We start from the raw sequence: 19145 nt of genomic DNA on the forward strand, positions 1-19145 counted from the left end.
TAGCTGATTTTCTAACCTGTAAAGTAGTCACATTCAAGGGTCACATTTAATTAAATTGCCAACTGTCAACTGTAAGTTAATGGTCATTTAAGAAAAGGAACAGTGTTGTCAACCCTGCATGACCCGGCCTAAAATCACCCCTGCTTTCCGCCCATCTGGTCTGCCCATCTGCCCACTGGCTATCTGTCAGAAAAAGATCATACAATTAAGGTTCTGTCTTTTCTGGGGTTTACTGAAATTTTCTACTTCTTGTCATTGCTTCTTAACTATTCCTGGCATCCATGAACCATTCTTTTAATTCCACTCTCAAGCCTTTTATGCATTCACCCTTATTCTTGTTTTTCTTTGTTCTAACAGAAAAATGTTTCCCTAACATATAAGCATGTAGCCCTTCTGGAGACCTGCAATGTAGCAAGTATGGGGTGCCGTTTGTCCCATGTACATTATGTTGACAAAAAGTACATTCTGTCTGCAAAAATAACTTCAATATAGTTGAGGCACAAAATACATTTTACCAGGATACATATATAACTGTGGTCAGATATTTTGGTAGAAAATATACAAAAGCAGTATGTTTAGTCAAAAATGAGAACAAAATCTGATTTCTGTACAAATAGGATATCAAAGTATTGTAAACAAGCATTTTGTCTTTCACACTGTATTTTGTTTCTCAAATGTATAAAATCCATGTAACAAAACTAGTGATGTGTAAAGGTAACTACAAGATGAATTATGTAAAAAAAACTAGAACAAAATATATAATGTTGTAAGCGGCTATCATATGTGAATCCACACAATTGATATCTCACTATAATTTACCAGTTTGAAGTGACAAAATAGATGCTTATTACAGAAAGGAATATAACCTATCACAGAATCCATAATATCAACAAATTAACACAAGTTCAACAAAACCAATATCAACACAATAGTTAAGTTAGACAAAACAGATAAAACAGACAAAACAGATATTTTCAGATTATCTATTCTGTGAAACATTTCTGTCAGTCAAATTAGTGAACCAATGAGATGCAAGCATACTTCTTAACCAATAACAAGCACTCTTTAACTGAAGTCCATTTATCTATTAATTCACCTTTCAAATAGCAACAGTTATTTGGCCAATAATATTAGGTTTCACTTTTTTTTCTGATCCTGCAGCTTCTTGCCATGTTTCCACTCCCCTGAGGTTGCCATTTTCTAGCACATGCTCTCCAGAATGGATCCTAGGGGTATTAATGTGAAGCTATTAGCTGACAGCATTTTGAACCTTTCAAAAATAGTTGAGAATTGGTCCTCTACAAGCTCCAACACTGGGGTAAGTCTGACAGTGATTCTATTCATCTCTCTAGTGGTGTATACCAACATATGGGTATCTTGCTGTAAGGTGTACATCTTAAAATTTGCACAACTTGCTTTTCAGACTTATTTAGCTTCTATTTTTTACTACTTCAATTAATAATAAGCATACAATCCATAATTGACTGGCCAGCTAACTTAAAAAGGATAAAAACATGCTATTTATTTATCTCTTAATTCAGGGGTCCCTATCCCTATAGTATAGTACAGGTATTGGATCCCTTATCCGGAAACCCGATATCCAGAAAGCTCCGAATTATGGAATGGCTGTCTCCCATAGACTCCATTTTACCCAAATAATCCAAATTTTTAAAAATGATTTCCTTTTTCTCTGTAATAATAAAACAGTAGCATGTACTTGATCCCAACTAAGATATAATTAATCCTTATTGGAAGCAAAACCAACCTATTGGGTTTATTTAATGTTTAAATTAATTTCTAGTAGACTTAAGGCATGAAGACCCAAATTACGGAAAGATCCGTTATCCAGAAAACCCCAGGTCCCGAGCATTCTGGATAACAGGTCCCATACCTGTATATACCAATACTATATATCTAGCATCTAATATATCTATCCTCTCCCTCTTTCTGTCTCTCACTCTCTTCTATCTATCATTTAATATAGCAATTCTCTCTCTTTCTCTCTATCTATCTATCTATCTATCTGTCTATCTATTATCTATCTATCTATCTATCTATCATCTAATATAGCAATCCTCTCTCACTCTCATCTATTATCTATAATATTTATCATCTAATATAGCAACCTCATAGTGAAACATGCTTTACTTATCCTTTAAAGGGGTTGTTCACCTATAAATCAAGTTTTACATTAAGTAGAGGGTCATATTCTGAAACAATTTGCAATTGGTTTTCATTTTTTATTATTTGTAGTTTTTTTGCTTTATTCAACAACTCTCCAGTTTGCAATTTCAGCAATATGGTTGCTAGGGTCCAAATTACCCTAGCAACCATGCATTAATTTGAATTAGAGACAGGAATATGAATAAGTGAGGGCCAAAATAGATGAGTAATAAAAAGTAGCAATGACAAGTTTGTAGCCTTACAGGACACTTGTGTTTTAGGTGGGGTCGGTGACCCCTGTTTGAAGCTGTAAAGAGTCAGCAGAAGGCAAATAATTTAAAAACCACTTCAATTAATAATAAGCATACAATCCATAATTGACTGGCCAGCTAACTTAAAAAGGATAAAAACATGCTATTTATTTATCTCTTAATTCAGGGGTCCCTATCCCTATAGTATAGTACAGGTATAGGATCCCTTATCCGGAAACCCGATATCTAGAAAGCACCGAATTATGGAATGGCTATCTCCCATAGACTCCATTTTATACAAATAATCCAAATTTTCAAAAATGATTTCCTTTTTCTCTGTAATAATAAAACAGTAGCATGTACTTGATCCCAACTAAGATATAATTAATCCTTATTGGAAGCAAAACCAACCTATTGGGTTTATTTAATGTTTAAATTAATTTCTAGTAGACTTAAGGCATGAAGACCCAAATTACGGAAAGATCCGTTATCCGGAAAACCCCAGGTCCCGAGCATTCTGGATAACAGGTCCCATACCTGTATATACCAATACTATATATCTAGCATCTATCTATCCTCTCCCTCTTTCTCTCTCACTCTCTTCTATCTATCTATCATTTAATATAGCAATTCTCTCTCTTTCTCTCATCTATCTATCTATCTATCTATCTATCTATCTATCATCTAATATAGCAATCCTCTCTCACTCTCATCTATTATCTATCATATTTATCATCTAATATAGCAACCTCATAGTGAAACATGCTTTACTTGTCCTTTAAAGGGGTTGTTCACCTATAAATCAAGTTTTACATTAAGTAGAGAGTCATATTCTGAGACAATTTGCAATTGGTTTTCATTTTTTATTATTTGTAGTTTTTTTGCTTTATTCAACAACTCTCCAGTTTGCAATTTCAGCAATATGGTTGCTAGGGTCCAAATTACCCTAGCAACTATGCATTAATTTGAATTAGAGACAGGAATATGAATAAGTGAGGGCCAAAATAGATGAGTAATAAAAAGTAGCAATGACAAGTTTGTAGCCTTACAGGACATTTGTGTTTTAGGTGGGGTCGGTGACCCCTGTTTGAAGCTGTAAAGAGTCAGCAGAAGGCAAATAATTTAAAAACCATAAAAAAAGCAACGGAGAGCAACTGTTGCCTTAGAATAAGCCATTCTAAAACATATTAAAATTTCAATTAAAGGTGAACTTCCCCTTTAGCTCAAACAATGCACTTGCAGTCATCGAGGTTGTGAAAGTTTGTTTAGTTTTTTTAAGCTGTTAATGTTTGTCACATCTTTAGTGTTTTTGCTTTGCCATCATCTAACTATTTATTATCTATCTATTCCCCCCTACTTCATTATATATCTGTATATTTCTTTGTCTGGTGCAGTTTCTTCAGGAGCAATGGCCTGTAGAAAAACAGCAGAATGTTTTTTACTGAGGTAGCCTTTTTTGCCACCACTGTGAAAGCTTGTTTAGAGCTCCTTATTCTGTTGATGTTTGTCACAGCTTCAGTATTTGTGATTTTTACTTTCTACTTGTCTACTTTAACCCGTAGAACATCTATGTCTGTGTTTTTTTGCTTTGTTTTTTCCTTGTCTATATCTTGTCTATATGTTTATCTCTGTCTATGTATCTCTATTTTCTCTCTATTTCTCTATGTATTAACTATATTTTCTCTCTATCAAATGGTGCAGTTTTTTTTCCCAAGATCATCAGCTATCTATCATTTATAATCTCTCTCTCTCACTTGCTCTCTCTCTCTATATATGTCTTTCATCTGGAGAGTTTATTTTTGAAATCTTTTTGAAATCTTTTTGAAATCTTTTTGAAATCTTTTTGAAATCTTTTTGAAATCTTTTAATTGAGCTAGTTTCTAGCTGCATTAAGCTGCATCCTAACTCTAAGAAAACAATGCCGTTCCAGTCATAGAAGTTAATTTTTATCAGAGAATAGAAATCTATGTGATTTTTGCTTTGCCATGCAGGAGAAATAGAGAATTAGTTCTAAAAAGTCAAATCCATGTGTCTGTGTCTTTGAAAGTTATAAAATCCATAAAACAGAACCAGTGAAGTGTAAAGGCACTTTACAGAATGAATGATGTTAAAAATAATGTCTCTGATTTACCAGTTTAACATTACAAAATAGTTAAGTTAGACAAAACAGATAAAACAGACAAAACAGATATTTTTTAGATCCAGATAACTATTTTGTGAATTTCTGTCAGTCAAATTAGTGAACCAATGAGATGCAAGCATACTTCTTAACCAATAACAAGCACTCTTTAACTGAAGTCCATTTATCTATTCATTCACCTTTCAAATAGCAACAGTTATTTGGCCAATAATATTAGGTTTCATTTTTTTTCTGATCCTGCAACTTCTTGCCACTCCCCTGAGGTTGCCATTTTCTAGCACATGCTCTCCAGAATGGATCCTAGGGGTATTAATGTGAAGCTATTAGCTGACAGCATTTTGAACCTTTCAAAAATAGTTGAGAATTGGTCCTCTACAAGCTCCAACACTGGGGTAAGTCTGACAGTGATTCTATTCATCTCTCTAGTGGTGTATACCAACATATGGGTATCTTGCTGTAAGGTGTACATCTTAAAATTTGCACAACTTGCTTTTTTCAGACTTGTTTAGCTTGTTTTTTATAATTGGGAAATTTTACTGTCATCATTACATTTGCATATTCCAGCTTTTATTTGAATTATTGTTCAATAGCAGTTGCAGAATTTAAATTTGTTTTTTGATTCTTGTCTCCCCATTTAAACTGCATTTTATCTTAACTCAAACAGTACAATTCCAATTCTTAATTTATATTAGCTCTAAAAGCACTGCAGATTCTTTTATAGGGGGTTGTTAATGCTTGAGCTTAAGTTTATGTGATTATTCTCTGCATCTCTCTCTCTATATATATATATATTCCCAAATCCAAGGTGCACACCGTTTAGGTTTTTTCCCGGGTGCCATGATAAAGAATATGTAGAATATGTAGACCATAAAGCAGGCACTCACAGGGAGTATATATATATATATATATATTTATAAATCTTTATGTATATATATATATATATATATATATATATATATATATATATATATATATATATATATATATATATATATATTACTTTCTATTCATTCTACAAATATATTACTTTCTATTCCTGATCTTTCAATTCAGCTTCGTTCCTTTTCATATTCCAGTCTATTATTCAAACTAGTGCATGGTTGCTAGGGGAATTTGCACCCTAGCAACCGAATTGCTTAAAATGCAAATTGCAGAGCTGCTGAATAAAAAGTTAAATAACTCAAAAACCACAAATAATAAAAAATAAAAACAAATTACAAATTGTCTCAGAATAACACTCTACATCATATTAAAAGTTATCTCAAAGTTGAAGAAGCACACCTTTAATGCTTAAGTCTGTGTGATTTTTTTATTCGTTTTCTGCATCTATCTGTCTATCTATCATCTATATATCTATCCAGTGGAGAATTTATTTTCAAGCTATTTTAATTGAGCTTATCAAACATTGCAGTTTCAGTTTTATTTAATTATTGTTAGAACTCCAGTCTGTGATTTTTGCATTGGCATATACGTACAATAGAGAACTTGATTGAAAGTCACTGCTAGCTTTTGCCTATCACCTTGCCCATCTATTTTCTGTCTCTGTTTCTTTGTCAGTCCTTGTTTTTTCTTTTTTATCTTTTTAACTAGCTACCAAGTTTTAATTGACCTTGTTTCTTGTCTCAGCATTTAGCTTAATGGAAAACTATTGCAAAAATTAAAACTGTATATGTGCTTTATCTTCTCGAAATTAGAAACCATACATATAATCAATTAAAATTATGTCTGTGTGTGTGTGTGTGTGTGTTGCTTGGTTTTATGCCGTTTGCCTAGAAGATGAATTGGATCTCACTCTTTCAAAATAATTATATCTCTCTATAGGATTTATACTGGAGTGTGGTATTGTGCTAGTTTTTGTTTGTACTGGTGTTGGTTATGTTATTTAACTATAATTCAGTTTCTAGGCAAAATAAAACAATTAAAAGATGTATTAGACCTGTTAATTAAAATCTGTCCCAAATGCCTGCATGAAGAGAGATTGCTAAATGGGGGATACTGAAAAGTTACTTTAATATTTCAGAAACAGTACATAATTTTTGATTTTTTTTTACTTCCATGATATGAAGCTTATAAAAAAGTTTATTTGCACAAAAGTTCCTTTTTAACACAGACATTTATAAGTATACACATTTTTGAGGAATTTAAAGTCATATTTATCAAACAATCATTACAATATTTATCAAGTGGTGGTCTATTGAAATGTTTAGTTAATTTTCATCTACTAAATATTCATCAGCTAAATTTTACTTCTTTATACCCAATGCTTGATCAGTCAAAAGAGGAAAAAAGGTTTTAAAGGAGTAAAACTTGCTGTATATGAGACCCACAACCTGACCTGATTAAAGTCTGTAAGGCTGCTGCACACACTTTAATAGAGATAGTGCCCTGGTGCTAACAGTAGTATTATATAGAATTTGTGAAAAATGCTGTTGCATTCTAGGGACTTTTGCAGTAAAACAAACTTTATTAGAATCGACGTTTTGACCCTCAATGGGGTGTAAAAATGTTGATTCTAATAATAGAGTCCAACAGCATTTTCCACAAATGTGTATATATATATATATATATTTATATATACACACACACACACACACACACACACACACACACAAATGAGCATTCACACATTTTGCAGTACAATTTCAAGTTTCTTTCTCTTGTGTGCTGATTCCAAAGCAACCTTTAATCATAATGTATTACACTCTAAATACAACTAGTTATTTAAGGCGTAATTATAGCAGATGCATGTTAGATTTAACCAATAGGTATTGTGAACCGTTAGCGTACACGTTAAAGGGGTGGTTCACCTTTAAGTTAACTTTTAGTATGTCATAAAATGGCCAATTCTAAGCAACTTTTAATTTGGTTTTGATTATATATTTTTTATAGTTTTATAGTTATTTGCCTTTTTATTCTGACTCTTTGCAGCTTTCAAATGGGCGTCGCTGACCCCTTTTAAAAGCAAATACTCTGTAAGGCTACACATTAATTGTTATTGCTACGTTTTATTACTCATATTTCTATTCAGGTCCTCTCCTATTCATATTCCAGTCTCTTATTCAAATCAGTACATGGTTGCTAGGGTAATTTGGACCCTAGCAACCAGTTTGCTGAAACTGCAAACTGGAGATCTGCTGAATAAAAACTAAATAAGTTAAAAACCACAAATAATAAAAGATGAAAACCAATTGCAAATTGTCTCAGAATATCACTCTCTACATCATACTAAAAGTTATATCAATGGTGAAAAACCCCTTTAATACTTAGTACTAATTCTACTGAAAGGCTGCTGTCCCCTTTCTGACCCTGAGAAATGGAGTGAATGTGAAATAGAAACATTTTCAAGTGGGGGAGAGGTAGTAATGTGCATGTGCCTAGAACCTGATCACTGTGCCAGCAATATCTGTATATATACCTTGTCTATATCTTATTTCTCAGCCATGTGTCCTCACTCATAGCAGATTAGTAGTTTAGTTAGTATCTTAGATCACCCACAGCATTTATCCTTCAATAAATGATCATGCTCTATTCAGGCACACTGTGCAGATGAAAGAGGCAAATGCATTTTTGGTTTAACCTACAGTTAACCTTGAAAGTTATTTTACACAGTATTCTGTGTAACGGTTAATAAAGTGACACGTAGAATAATTGTTGTCCCCTTTCTGACCCTTAGCATTGAAAGGTAAAATGAAATTGTTACATTCAGTAGGGAGAGTAGCATCAATGTGCATGCTCCTAGAACTAACTGTTCATTTGGTCCTTGTTGTACTAGATTGCTGTGCCAGCAGTATCTCACTGATATGAAGCACCTTGAATATACCATATTCTTTAGTCATGTGTCAAGACTCTGACAGCAGATTAGTAGGTTAGGTACCTATGTGAGACCAAAGTTAGACAGATGCCACAGGGAGCTGATTCTCAGCCTGCAGAAAACCTGCTGAACAAGAATCAGACCTAAACTAGTGCCAGATTCCTTCCTTGCCCACAGCCTGAACCACTGGGTTAATGTGGGTGCAGGCACAGGTGGGAGATTTTGGTGCCGGAATGCATAGATGGAATTTGATTTTTTTGTTTGGAGAGGCTAAAGTTGGCTGTATACAAGGCAATATATTAAACGTAAGATTTGCACCAGTATGATAACCTGTAACTATCTCTACAATTCCCACCAACTTCAGTACAAAGTTCAGTCGGAACTGTATTTTTCAGGAATACCTTTCAATATTCCAACACTGAAATCACTGTATCCTTGACAGAAAATATGTTTAGGTGCTTTATTGCTCACTGACATAGTAACACAGTAATTTAGGTTGAATAAATACATTTACCCATCAAGTTCAACCTTTGAAACCAACCTGCTAATTCATCCAAAGAATATAGTGAAAGGCAGTGGACACTTATTAAATACAGTGATAGAGTAATGATACCCCAGCACAGTGGGTACTGATACCAGTCACTTTCATTTACAATGCCCCCCTGAACATTGGGTAACATCAATTCCATGCCAGTTTCATGTATTATGCCCCGACTCCCCAGAAAATGTAGGATAAATTCAATGCTAATTCTATGCTTATCTATAATAAGTAACACACTAAATAAGAGAATAAAATCATTACAAATTTAATGTACAATACCCAGAACACAAATAACAGAATAAATGCTTGTTTTTTATCGCCTGTAATACTTAAGAACCAAAGTTTAATCCACAGAGTGTACATCTACTTAAAACATTTCTGGTTACAGCAAGGCAAAGGGTTAATGCTGTTAAGGTGAGAGATGCTGCAAAGTTTTCAGCACTGAGGGACTGTCTAAAGTATTTGTTTGATTAAGACAATTCTTTACTGCAGTTCTTATAGAACTGTTTGGGTGGAAGGTGATGCTAATTATCCCCAGTGTCAGCTGCAGAAAAACTTCAGAGACAGGAATTCCTGCACTTTCCCGCTCCCTAATATCGATCTCCCTTGATGCTGCTGGTTCAAGCCCTGGTACTGCCATGCAGGCATTTGATTGGCTGCAGAATGGGTCAAACATTAACCTCTAGCCAATCCAAGTCCAGTGATACCAGGACTCTCATGGCAAAACATGAAGCATCTAAGCTTTTATTAGTCAAAAAATATAGCTAAACGCAGAGGTGAGAGGACATACACCACCCCTTGCAGGTTTCGCACTATAAAGTCAGGGTTAGGGAGTAGGGCATTTATTTATTTATTTATTTTTTTAAGGTGTCAAAATACAAACTCTTGCATTTTGGTGCTGAAATTCAATGCACATACATCCAGTTAGCTGATGAAGTGGTTCAAGGGTGCAAAGGGCTATACAGAGGTCTATAGAGATAATAGCACTGCATTTATATTATTATGCTTGCTTTGTTTTTCTCTTGCTGTGATGGGTTTTTAAGTCTTAAATGGGTTGTTCAGCGTGATATTCTGAGACAATTTGCAATTGGATTTAATTGTTTATTATTTGTTATTTTTAGTTATTTAGCTTTTTATTCAGCAACTCTTTGGTTTGCAATTTAAGCAAAATATTGGGTATTATAGTTTTACATTAACCTTGGTAGCAGGCAAATTGTTAAACAAAAATTACATTGCCCAACATGCAGTGGGAGAGGGAGGCAGGAACATTAAAGGAGAATTCAACCTGTGGGAAAAAAAGTTTTTTTCCCCCACAGGTTGAATTCTCCTTTTTAATCCATATCTTGCCTAGTTTTTACTTAAAGGGGTGGTTCACCTTTAAGGTAACTTTTAGTATGTTATAGAGTGGCCAACTCTAAGCAACTTTTCAATTGGTCTTCATTATTTATTTTTTATAGTTTTCTGACTCTTTCCAGCTTTCAAATGGGCGTTGATGACTCCTACTAAAAAACAAATGCTCTGTAAGGCTACATGTATTGTTTATAGCTACTTTTTATTACTCATCTTTCTACTCAGGTCTCTCCTATTTATATTCCAGTCTCTTGTTCAAATCATTGCATGGTTGCTAGGGTAATTTGGACCGTAGTTACCAGACTGCTTAAATTGCAAAACTGAAGAGCTGCTAAATAAAAAGCTAAATAACTCAAAAAAACCACAAATAATAAAAAAAAAGAAAACCAATTGCAAATGACTCAGAATATTACTCTCCACATCATTCTAAAAGTTATCTCAAAGTTGAACAACCCCTTTAAACCCAGAAACCCAGAAGGCCCAGGACAACTGTCCCCCCATTGCCAGCTCTGTATGTAAATATATATATATCCCTATGTACAGTGAATCAAACTTTTAATTGATTAATATTTGGGTCCACATTAGGACGCCTTGTACATGAACTGTGGGTCCTTTTGCTATATATATTTAACATTTTTTTTAGCCTCTAGGGTCACATCATTTAACAAAACAAGACACCGCAATTCTGCTACTGAACAGGTATGTTTATGTTACAATATGTGAACACAAAACATTTATTTGTATTTCCCCATAGAAAAAATAAAGTAGGCCCGAACTGTCAATGCAGACGTATGGGTTATGTCCAGGTTCACCTTGGAGGCAGAACAGAAGAATTGGTTTCTTGGCCCCTCCCTCAGGATATATAGGCTGGCTCCACCTCTTTTCCCCAGTTCTGTTGTAAAACTTGGTGAGGTGATGAAGAGACAGCAAGATATGAAGGAAGGTCAATAGACACAAGTAGGAATTATAGAGATAGAGAGACAGAGTAGAGAGTCCTGACACCCATACTAAAATCAGCCTGGGTGGGCCTACTAGAAAAGAATTTATTAGGAGTATAAATCCCTTTTTCTCTAGTCGGCCCTCTTGTGAAGTGTATTCTGTAGCCCTCTTTGATAATCTGGAGTACCCAACTGTCCAGAACATGTGTTTCCCAGCAGGATAGGAAGGTGGACAGGCGCCCTCCTACTATGGGTAATTGTTGGAGGCAGTCAGGCTGAAGTGGCTTTAGGGGTGGTAGGCTTTCTGTGTCTACCCTGTTGCTGCCACTGTTGTTTATTGGGCCTTGCCCCGTCTTGTGTTACTGGTAAGAAAGTAAGGGGAACAAAAGGAACAAAAATTGCGGTTGGGAGTAGACCATGTGTGTCTACCAGTAGATCTGTTGGCATTAGGGCTTAATTGGTCTTGACACCCTTTTTTTCCTGTTGGAAGGAAGGTGCTCTTTCCACCCGTAACTTCAGTGATAATTTGTTTGAGATCTGGTCCAAACAAAGCAGCTTGTTTTTAGAAGCTGTGTCCCCTGACCACTGGCGAAGCCATAGGGCCCTTCGAGCCATCACCAAATTGGCTGAAGACTTTGCCGCCAGGCGGACGATTTCAAGGGCTGAATCTGCTACGAAGGACAGGGTAGTATCTAGTCTACTGATGTGCCTGTCTAAATCCTGAGCTGAAGCCGGTGGATTTTCAGCTCTCTCTTGTGCCCATTGTTTAGCTGTGCGGGCCAGGCCTGCTGCTGCTGGTCTGAGAATAGCTGCCATTTGAGTGTAAGCTCTTTTTAGGGAAGACTCTGATTTCCTGTCCATAGGATCTCTAAAGGCCGCTTCTTCGGTTGGCAAGGTAGTTTGTTTAGAAACACTATAATCAATCTTTGGTGGTTTATCCTAAACTTTGCACTGTTCCTCTGGAACTGGATAAGTATCATAAAATCTTTTATTCAAGGTAAATCGCCGGTCTGGTTGTGACCATTCAGTGTCAATAGTTTGGGTGATTGACTTGAATATGGTGAATGACCGGGATTTATTTTGGTGTGCACCTAGGACCCTATCGACTTTTGAGAAAGCCGTGGCTTCATCTTTTATCTCTAATGTCTCCATCATCTCTCTAAGGAGCTTCCTGGAAATATTCTGGTTTGGCAAATGTAGGTTGCTCTGATTCTGAATCACTGATTGAGTCAGAAGTCACCCCCTCTGATTCTGGTAACATTGAATCATGAAAGGAAATGGCATCAACATTAGATGAGGGCCTTCCTCACTATCAGACATGTCAGGTGGAAGGTATTGAGCCTTACGTTTGGTGGCTCTTTGTGGTTATGGTAGGAGTTGGAACACTGTCTTTATCTACTCTTAAGAAGTCTCCTACCTGAGGAGGGAGTTGTGGTATTACATGAGAAAAATGGTTGCATAGTTATTGGATCATTAGAAATGGACTCCTCATTTCCTTGTAGCTCCAGTATGGCTGAGTTAGTGTCAAGATTAATATCCTGTGGAAATAGGGTTGGTGGCTCAAGAGGCTTACAGTCAGTGCAGTATAAAGATTCTGACTTTCTCAGAGTATGCCTAAATTTTCTGCATTTAACCAATTTTGCTGGCTTCTTAGTTGATTTCTTTACAGAGTTTGCAGCCTGCATTTACGACTTCTTAAGTTCCTAAGCGAGTCTGCTCTTTCCATAGTAGAGGTAGCAATTGTATAGTTGCACAGTTTTGGTGTAATAAAGGCTGTGTGTAAACGCCTTGCACGCTGGCCATGAGAGCTCAGTGTGCTGACTGCTCCTGTTGTGATGCGCAACTAGAAATGGTGCTGCGCTATGATGTAATGACTTTGCGTAACGTTGCGTTCCGTCTTTCACGCCAAAACAGAAGCGGTCACCTAAAAGGAAGATGGTGGATTCTGGTTGCACAGAGCGCGCTTACCAGACATAGTGCCTTGCGCTGTATTGGAAAGTTCGCCACACTGAATGAGCGATTCTGCTTACCTAGGGACACAGCACTTTAGTAATAAAGGCTCTGGATACCGTGAACAGACTCAAAGTAGCTCTCCATGCTGCCCATGGGGATTAACCCCATGTGTACCTGAGACAATTCTCACTGGGCTCTGTGGTAGCACTGCATACCTAGCCCTGGGGAGTAATAATTAGTCTGATCTACTCCACCTACTGTTAATTGCCAGTAAGGAGGAAGAATCCTGACACAATGGGAGACAGCTCTGCATGCCTCCATAATGTGTGTATAAGGCTGTCACTAACTGCAAAATGCCAGCCAGGAGGGATCAGCTTGAATCGGTGGGAGACAGAACTGCATGCCTCCATATCAAATGTTGTAAAAAAATATAAATAAATAAAACTAGAAGAAGAATTTCTGTCCTTCACCTCCAAGACAGGACAAAGAACTGGGGAACAGAGGTGGAGCCAGCCTATATATCCTGAGGGAGGGGCCAAGAAACCAATTCTTCTGTCCTGCCTCCAGAGGTGAACCTGGACATAACCCATACGTCTGCACTGACAGGAGGGCCGACTAGAGAGAAATATAGATATATATTGTGTGTGTGTGTGTATATACCACAATGAAAAGACTGCACCAGTCAGGTCTTGAAAAAAAGTGAAAAACATTTTTTTTCAACATTTCGGTTCCTCACTTGAGCTGTCCAGCTAAACGTTGCAAAAAATTTTTTTCACACACACAGACACACTCTCTCTCTATATAACTTTTAGAATTCACTTATAACAACTTCACTTATTGGCTAACTGTGATCTCGTGTTATAGGGTCTGCCAACAAAACAAATCAAAATTAATTTAGGCATACATGTCTGGCCTGCACTGTATCTGTCACACACATGTATAGTTATCTTTAAATTGTTCTATTCATTACAATAAACAGCACAAACTAAAGAGCAGAGGTGAGACTCCACTTCTTTTCTGGCTGATCAACAGATATTGTCTAACAGTAAGCTTGATTGGCAGGTGACACCTTCTCCTCTCTTCCTATCTGTGACTAAAGGGTTTCCATATTAAAAACTCCATATTAAAAGTCTAATTGTGGGTCAGCCCAAAGACTGATAGAAATTAAAACAATCTAGTGCTAAGGGAAGTTGGAGTTAGTAAGCAAACATTAGTGCAGTATAAAATCAGGAACTGCTTAGGGCATTTTATGAACACTTGGCAAATTGGCAACTGGGCAGTAGCCAATGATGACAAATCAGACGTGCATTTATTTTCTATCTGAAGCTGGCTGAGAATGGCTTATCACTGAGTGGTTGCAAATTTAACCAGTGTTTATAAATGAGCACCATATTTCTGCTTAAGTAATGTGTAAGTAATGATTTTTCTCTGCAGATGATTATTACTTTGAATGGATTTGATGATGTTTTTTCGCTCCAAAACTTTTTATTTGTGAAACTTGAAAATTTGAAAAAAAAAATAGATTTTGTGAAAATTTAATATTTGGTTGCAGATTTAATTAGATCTCTTCTCGTAACCACCAGAAAATAGCCCCTTAATAAAATAACTTTTTTTTTTTTTAGACATTTCAACTTCCAACAAAACCCAGCCAAGTTAATTCTACTATTAATCAGGTATGTGTGTATTGAATACCAACAAAATGTTAATTTCCCCACTGTCAAAAAATATACATACCCATTAGCTAAATATTTTTTACAGGAATACAAAATTACACTATTTAAAGAACCTGTTGGTTGAAAACTATGGGCAAAGTCTTTAAATTAGGCTAACCAGATCACTTGAAATTTTAGCAACATGTCTAGAAAATCCAGCTTCACTGACTGTAGTTTAATTTGAATGAAGCAGTGCAGCCCTGCAACATGCAAATTTTAAAAGTACTGAAGTGTCCAAAAATGCACTGCCCACTTGGTTCAAGATAATAGTGCAACTTTCCTCATACAAAGGTCACCACTTTCCTGATATGATACTTTACGTAAAAGAGAAATGAGGAGAGCACTCAGTAAGCATGAAAATGCTGTGGTTACTTGTTTAATGCCAACCACCCAGGGCCGGCCTTAGGCCAATTGGACCAATTGGGCCCGCACCTCTGGGGGCCCCGCACTGCCCCTTTCCTTTCTATTTTGTGCCTGTATGCCCTTATTTTCCTAAATACTTGCTGTTCAGTAGCCAGCAACACTTTGTCTAGGGGCCCCGCCAACATGGTCCCAATTGGGCCCCACATTTGATAGGACCAGCCCTGCAAAAACCCCCAATATAATATGTGTACTGGTGGTTACTTAAACAAGTAAAAACAGCACTTTCATGCTTACTGAGTGCTCTCCTCATTTTTTCTTTTACTAAAAGTATCTGGTAAATTGTTATGCTTTATAAATAAATCACTATAATCTCACGATACTCAGGGCCACCATCAGAAATTATTGAGCCCCATACAAGTTATTCATCAGGGGCTCCCCCTGAACACAAGCACATAGTACCAAAGGTTTTGGCCATGCCCCTTGTATGGCAATACACAAATGATTAGCAAACAGTTACCTAGGTAGATTTTGCTTGCATAAAAGTATGAACTTCACAAATGTTTTTTTTTTTTTAACTATGACAACTTATGATAAAAACTGAAAACTAATATTAAAGTGGTTGTTCACCTTCCCAAACATTTTTTTCAGTTCAGTTGTTTTCGGATTGTTCAATTTAGAAACAGTTTGTAGGGTCGGCGACCCCCCCTCCCGAGCTGCTTTAGAACGTGAAAAATTACACCTTAAACTTTGGGAAAAAACAAGTGACACATACAAAAAAGAAAGTAATTGGAAAAAAGTCATTATTTCTGGTGATCTCTCTGAAAACAACTAGTTGTTTGAAGGTGAACGACCCCTTTAATTGCCATGCGTCCTATTGGTTTATGCCATTAGCCCTATGCTACTTTAGCCTAATAAGTAGCATTTCAATGAATATAAAAAAATCTGTTTTCTCTTTTGAGAAACGGATTTCAGTGCAGAATTCTGCTGGAGTAGCACTATTAAACTGATTCATTTGGAAAAAAATTATTTTTTCCCATGACAGCATCCCTTTAAGCAATATGGCTTGCAGTTTGGCTATGGTTTTTCCGCACCTTATAACTATTGTTAAATGAAACTGGTGAAGTGATTTCCTTTGTGCGATACCTAATAATGTTAACCTATACGGTTTTATGGCAACTCTTTTCTCTACTTTTCTCCCTTTTGCTCCTCCAAATTTCTATTACTTTCGATTACCTATTTTTTTTATTTGTGTTTGCTTACTTTGTGAAAATAAATAAAAACATTTGTTTATAAAAAAAAAGTTACATATCCTTGCTCTCTCTTTCTCTGTTGGATAACGGGTTTGTTAATATCTGTTTTTTTTGTTTTTTTTTTAGATGGAACCTATTTTGAAATCCTAGATTGTAAACAACTTGCAGACGAAGAGGTTGCATTTATAAAAAACTGAAACCCAGCCACATCCTCGCATTTGCCACGGGAAGTGGAAATATACCCGCTCTAGGATTTTCTCCAAGGCCACGAATATCGTTCATTCATGATGAGGATCGTGTTTATCAATTGCACACACATGCAACAATGAGCTTCAGTTGTTTGTCAATGCCAAAACAACCAAGGATAATAATTTTTATATTTCTTATTGACTGCTCTTATGAATGGGGCAGTATTTAGCACTGTCTAATTAAAAATTTAAAGCACAGTCATTGGTCTGTAGCCTATCAAGCAATTGTATCCCATTCAGAACTGTTAAAAAGAAATATGAAAAATTATTATCTTTTGTTGTATATTTTCTGTTCATTTAAGGAGGAACTATCATGAATTCTGAATAGATAAAAAATAGTTTATGTAAAAAGGACTTAATTTTCTACCATTGTGAAGATAACAGATGAAGATCACTGCATCAAGAGCAGCATTCCTTCCTCACTTCTGGCAAGCTGCCAAAATCATTGTTTCTCCAAGTTATTTAACCAGTAGTAGGAGTGCTTATGCTAACAAATACTGTCTCTTTTTTCATCCATTCCTCGTGAAGTCATCAGTAAGTACTGTATGTGTTATAATCATTGTGCAAGGCACAGTGCTGCCGTGCATTCAAGGGAGTGTGCATGAGAATGTAAACACAGGAATATTGTTTACAGCACAGTGGGGTCTTCTTTTCACTATGCCCTACACAATATTAATAAGATATACAGCCTTTACTATTGACTTTACATGGATTCTCTGCAAAGCATGGCTGACAAAAAGAGACAGGGTTTGTTAGTACAAGCACTCCAATTATTAGAAGAGTAATAGAGTGTTGCAACAATGATTTTGACAGCCTGCCAGAAGTGAGGAAGGAACATTGCAGAAAGCTATGAATTCAGTGAGCTTCACAACAATACAAAATTAAAAAACATGTTTAAGGAATGATTTCTTTTTACAGAAACTATTAAGGTAAATGGTCCATGGGGAGTTTAATCACCAACCATAAATCTCTGCTTCTGCAGGTGATAATTTCCTCCAAATGCTTTCCCACTTGTAATAAAGTAAATCGCTGGTGGTCAAACCAAGAGTCGCTTTGGTCTTGCGACTTTAGAAGACTAAAGGAACACATGCTTCAGTCATCGATTCACCATGCTGTTGGTTAGCATTTGTAGGAGATTTAGTTGCCTGCAGAGATTCATTACTAGTGATTAAACTCCTTGTGGGCCATTCGGTTATACTTGGCACTAAAAATTCATAATAGTTCCCCTTTAATGTTTAGTGTGTGTCACAGGCAGTTTTCATTGTTTCTACACTGCAAGAAAATGGTTGTTTTTTTTATTTGCTTGCACTTCAAGAAATACTGTACACTTGTTTTCATATTTGCGTGCACTGCAAGAAATAAACTTGTGTGTGTTCATATTTACTTGCCACTGCAAGAAATACACTTGTTTCTTCACATTTGCTTAAACTTGTTTTTCATAGTTACTTGCACTGCAAGAAATAAACTTTTGTGTTTTTATATTGCTTGCACTGCAAGAAATATACTTGTTTTTTTCATATTTGCTTGAACTACAAAAAATACTCGTCTTTTTATAGTTTCTTACCCTAAACAGATATGACAGCATCTTAGTCAGTTATACATTTCAGTGTTACATAGGTCAATATGTCAAATCAAGGCATTTACTATAGAATATCTTATTCATGATTAAAGGCTTCCAACCATTACACATTTTCAGAGTTGTAAGAAAACTAAGATGCTAAGAAAAAACAATTAATGAACATATTACTAATATATTTTGTGTCTTGTTTTTTTGCTACCTGGGGGGCAGTGGTGGCCTAAGGGTTGGGGGATTTCAAAGTTTGAGATGCTGGTATGGGCAGGTGTTTTGATATCCAGGAAGACCACACCTAATCAATTTTTTGGGGCAACCTCTCTGTAGGTATTGTATGAACTGATTAATTGGTATGAACTGATTCCCTTCTTTTGGACAGGATGGTTTGATTTCCACTTCATGGCGATGAGCTTTGACTGTATAAAGAGAGGGTTGAGGAGGGTGGCTTATGTTACTTGATTCAGTGACAACGTTTTGGGAGTAACCAGAAAAATAAGTGCTAATTAAGCCCAATTTCTCCTGTCACTTTTGTTCAGAACCTCTTGATGGTAGGGCAGACAGGAGCATGAAATCTACTGGAGAATGAGAACATTTGGAACAGAAATCAGGACTATAGACTTTATCGTATTAAATCTGTATGGGTTTAAGTTCTATGTAGGTAGCACATTTGTATAATTTTGTCCCTAAAGCTAATTAAGGAGTGGTTCTTCATTAGATTAACTTTTAGTATATTATAGAATGGCTAATTCTAAGCAACTGGATTATTTTTTAAAGTTTTTGAGTTATTTGCCTTCTTCTGACAACAAATGTTGTATGAGGCTACAAATAAGCTACTTTAAATGACTCATCTTT

General features: G+C 36.0%; 2 long non-coding RNA genes across 2 annotated transcripts; both read left to right on the top strand.

Annotated features, from left to right (window-relative positions):
- Positions 1 to 420: 420 nt before the first annotated feature.
- LOC121397089 lies at positions 421 to 10933 on the top strand. Its single transcript, XR_005963439.1, has 3 exons — positions 421 to 1189; positions 4818 to 4946; positions 10900 to 10933. It is a non-coding gene; the product is annotated as an uncharacterized LOC121397089 (long non-coding RNA).
- LOC121397088 lies at positions 10928 to 16656 on the top strand. Its single transcript, XR_005963438.1, has 3 exons — positions 10928 to 10955; positions 14770 to 14820; positions 16599 to 16656. It is a non-coding gene; the product is annotated as an uncharacterized LOC121397088 (long non-coding RNA).
- The last annotated feature ends 2489 nt before the right edge of the window (positions 16657 to 19145 follow it).

The sequence above is a fragment of the Xenopus laevis genome, chromosome 8L, assembly GCF_017654675.1.
Source record: "Xenopus laevis strain J_2021 chromosome 8L, Xenopus_laevis_v10.1, whole genome shotgun sequence".
In the NCBI taxonomy this organism is placed as follows: domain Eukaryota; kingdom Metazoa; phylum Chordata; class Amphibia; order Anura; family Pipidae; genus Xenopus; species Xenopus laevis.